Source organism: Bos indicus x Bos taurus, chromosome 2, assembly GCF_003369695.1.
Source record: "Bos indicus x Bos taurus breed Angus x Brahman F1 hybrid chromosome 2, Bos_hybrid_MaternalHap_v2.0, whole genome shotgun sequence".
NCBI lineage: Eukaryota > Metazoa > Chordata > Mammalia > Artiodactyla > Bovidae > Bos > Bos indicus x Bos taurus.
In genome coordinates, this window is record NC_040077.1 from 1,153,805 (window position 1) to 1,157,795 (window position 3,991).

The 3,991-nt window shown below is 38.7% G+C and overlaps 1 pseudogene; it reads left to right on the forward strand.

The window, feature by feature from the left end:
- The first annotated feature begins 2,656 nt into the window (after positions 1-2,656).
- On the forward strand, positions 2,657-2,896 carry LOC113880690 (annotated as a pseudogene).
- Positions 2,897-3,991: the final 1,095 nt, after the last annotated feature.

Sequence of the window (3,991 nt, forward strand, 5' to 3'; positions counted from 1 at the left end):
CTGTATTAATTAAATTGATAGAGATAGATGGAACAAGAAACAAAAATCTCAGATCTATAAAAAGCTGATGTACATCTAGGAATATGGTAAATATTGAAGAAAGTGTTTTACATGGGTGGAAAAAAAGAAATATATTAATGTTTAAAGAACTGATAAAAAGTTTGGCAGCTTTCTTTCTCATTATTAGCAAATTTAAATTTCACAAATATTAAAAAATTAAACATTCAAAAAATTATAAAGGTATATTAGAAAATATAGGGGAATATTATATACTTTTGGGGTAGAAAATGGCTATCTATATACCTATCGTCTATTTTATGACTATATTTGTAAGTTACATATATGACTAAAACAAATGAAAAAGAATAGATGTATTTTTTAAAGGTAAAAAAATATGTAAACTGAAATTGACTTACAATTGTACGCTCTAAGAAATTGGAGAAGTCTAATCCCAAATGGGGTCCCCCCCCAAAAAAACCCCACAAAAACAAATGGGGTCCCCACATGAATTTTCAGGTGTTTTTGAGAGTACTTGCCTTGAAAATGGTCCATTTTGTTGCTCATTTTGGGATATATTGATGCATACCACAGATGGTAGAGGAACCCAAGAGAGAAATGAGAGTTGACCGGCAGAGCGAGTCAGCCTATTGTTGTTATTGCAAACCCCAACCCCACTCTACACTAGACTGGATCATGGAGAAACTAAGCTATGCTTCTTTTTGTGCCAATCCATTCTATGTACAACAAGATTTGTAAGCCATCATATCCAATAACATTTTGGGTGTACATGTAGGTACAGGAAGTGTTGGTTAGGCTGGTCCTATAGCAAGGCACGGGAATGAGCTTCCACTTGCGGCAGGTTGTACTGAGAGGCTGGAAGCAGCAAAGCCCCTTCTTAGCGGCTGCAAAGCCAGACTTCACACATGCCCGGGGCACTGACCGTGGCCATTCAGATGCAACCACAGACACTGGTGGCCCTATCATTTTGCCACACTTCAAAAACAGGCACTTTCATTCCTCTCTTCTGTTTCTCCTGCTTTCTTTGTTTTCTCTTCTTCCTTCTTGTATTGCACATGAAATTCCCCATAAGTAATTTACACGGTCCAGCTAACCACAATCCAACATGTTGTAGTCAGATTTGTCAGAGTTCTTAAAGCAAAGGCTGTACCTTTAGAGTGTCATTTACCCAACACAGTAGCAAGTAACTATGCATGACTATTTAAATGTATGTTTATTAAACTAAATAAAATAAAAAACCTAGTCCGTCAGTTGTAGTGGTCACATTTCAAGTGCTCAAGCATCTGTGGTTTGTGGTGGCATGTTGAGTGCATGTCCAGAACATTCCATCATGGCCAGAAGCCCTGCTCTGGAGGCTGGCCTTCGGCAGGTATGGATCTGGGTAGAGTCAGACAGAGGTGTAGCAGTAGGTCTCAGGACAAAGGTACGGCAATGTTTGCATGTGGGCTTGCATCTAACCTCTGTGGACAGTGGTCAGAGTGTGGAGGCTGTCATGCATGGAAAGCTGGGCTTGTGGCACAAGTTCTGTTTCCGTGCAGCAGAGAGCAAGGCTAGAGAAGTCAGTGCTGGCCAGTTTTCTCAGACTGCATTCTCAACACCCTCTGGCAGTCATCTGTACTCTTTGTGCTGCAGTTTTTCTCATCCATAAATGACAAGATTTTATTTCCCGGCCAGCTTCTGGCACAGTGTGGAATCCAGTGACTCATTCAGTGAAAGTAGCAGAATGCTAGTTTTCTGATACCTAGGCTAGTATTTTGGTCACTGGAGACTCACTAAGGGAAAAAGAATGAACTCATTGGCAAGTTCTATTGAGAAAGGAAATACTGTGAGGACTTCTTTGGTCGTCCAGTGACTAAGACTCCACACTCCCAATGCAGGGGACCTAGGTTCAATCCGTGGCTAGGGAATTAGATCCTACATCATGCAACTAAGAGTTCACACCAACTGTGTCTCTTGGGACTGACCCTGGCAGATGTCTGTACTATATTTCAGACCTCTCCTCTGTCAGTGTCAGTGTTTTGAGGTACATGTATCATGATTTATTCAACCAGGTCTTCTGTGGGTGGAGGTTTAAAATCCTTCCAGTTTTTACTATTAAACATTATATTGACATAAATACAGTTGTTTATTTACCTTTATGAACTTTTGTGAGTCTCAAAGATCTAGTCTTAGAATTGTTGGATCAGAAAGCATTTACATTTTAAGTTTTGGTGGTGATTATCAAATTATCCTCCCCGCAAATCTTGTCAGTTAACATATCTGCAGAAATTTAATGAAAGTGGCTGTTTCCCCAACCTTATATTCAGGATGTGTCCTCAAACTTTTCAGACCTTGCTAGGTATCTTTTTTTGCTTGAATTTGCAAATTTTTAATGATCATTTAGGTTGAGAATTTATCATATGCTTATAGCAAAGTGTATTCCTTCTTCTCTGAGGAAACATTCACATCTTTTGTCATTTTTCCACTGAACATTTTACCCCTTTCTTTGAAAATGTTCTTTGCCTATAAGAACAAAAACAATCATTAATTTTAGGGTCTAAGAAGACTCAAGCTTAATGGTGTGGACAATTCAGAACTGATGATGAGATGGCCCCAGGAGCTTCCACCTGAGTGAGTGGTGAGAGCCCTGGACCCTACAATGGAGGGGTCTAGTGAGCCACAGATGGATGCTAAGTCCAAGGTCACCAACCAACTCATAGATTTTCAGTGGAAGCTGGGTATGGCTGTGAGCTTGGACAGCTGCAGATCACTTAAGTATCCTTATGTTACAGTGATGCTCAAGGTGGAACAAGTCCTTTGAAATGACAATTCCACAGTGTCAGGATTTCTACAGACATGAAAGTTCAAGGAAATTGCTGCAATTTTTGAAACTGTGTGAAAACTGATTACTTCGTTGATGAATTGCTACCATCATTCTAAATTCATGGACTTCACTTTCTGCAACAAAACCGCCTAAGGATCAAATGATATTTACTGAATGAAAATTGAACCCTTGATTTTCCATTTTTATTAAATAATAAAAGAAATTAGATAAATAGGAAAAAAAGGACCAATGAAAACTTATATGCTCTGACTCATTCATGCCACTTACATGAATTTATTCTCTAAAAAAGCCTAAAAGTTCAGTAGAAAGCAAGAGCTATGTGTCCAATGGTACTCATTTCTAAAAAATGGAAACAACTAACCCTTAAAAATGAAAACTATTTGCAAATGGAAAATGATTCTGATATAATACTGAACGAAATAAAGCCAAAATGTAAACTATCTGCGTGATAAAAACAACCATGGAAAAATATGCATGCAAATAGTTTCAGGCAAGTGGCCTCTTCCTGGAAGAGAATATGGAAAAGTGAAAACAATGGTGTGTAAGAGAGGTAAAATTGCAGGAGACTCTTCCAGTGAAAAACAGTGAACAAATCAAGAGATAAAGTCTAGGGAGCTGGAGAGGTTGGGAGCAGGGTCTATAGAGTGAAGGAGCTTGCTATGTGCTGTCTGATGTACTGGCCTGTGCAAGACCTGCAAAGGACCACCCTCACACACACTTGCACTTCCCAGCATCAGTCACTGACCTATGACTCATGGTATTTTTCATGGCTATCTATGCTTTAAATCTATCTTTCTTAATATTGTTTTCTGATTTGACTTTTTGAATATAATCATTCCTTTTACTTGGTTGCTTAACAGCAATATTTTGCTAGTAATAGTTTCTTAAACACATATAAAAATTAATAGCAAACTATTAATATAAAAACTTTTTCGTCAGAGTCTCCATAATCAACCCATCGCCTCCAGGAACACATCACAGACCAGGGAACACAGGAGACTAGAGGAACTGCATTTTTGCTTGAAACATTGATTCTGTTAATAAACTAAGTTTAGACAAGATTCTAATCAGCAGAGATATTTCTGGGACACAACCTCTTTGTGGCTTTGCTTCTGAGCCCTGTGCTGGGTTAGCAAGTCTGCAAATGGC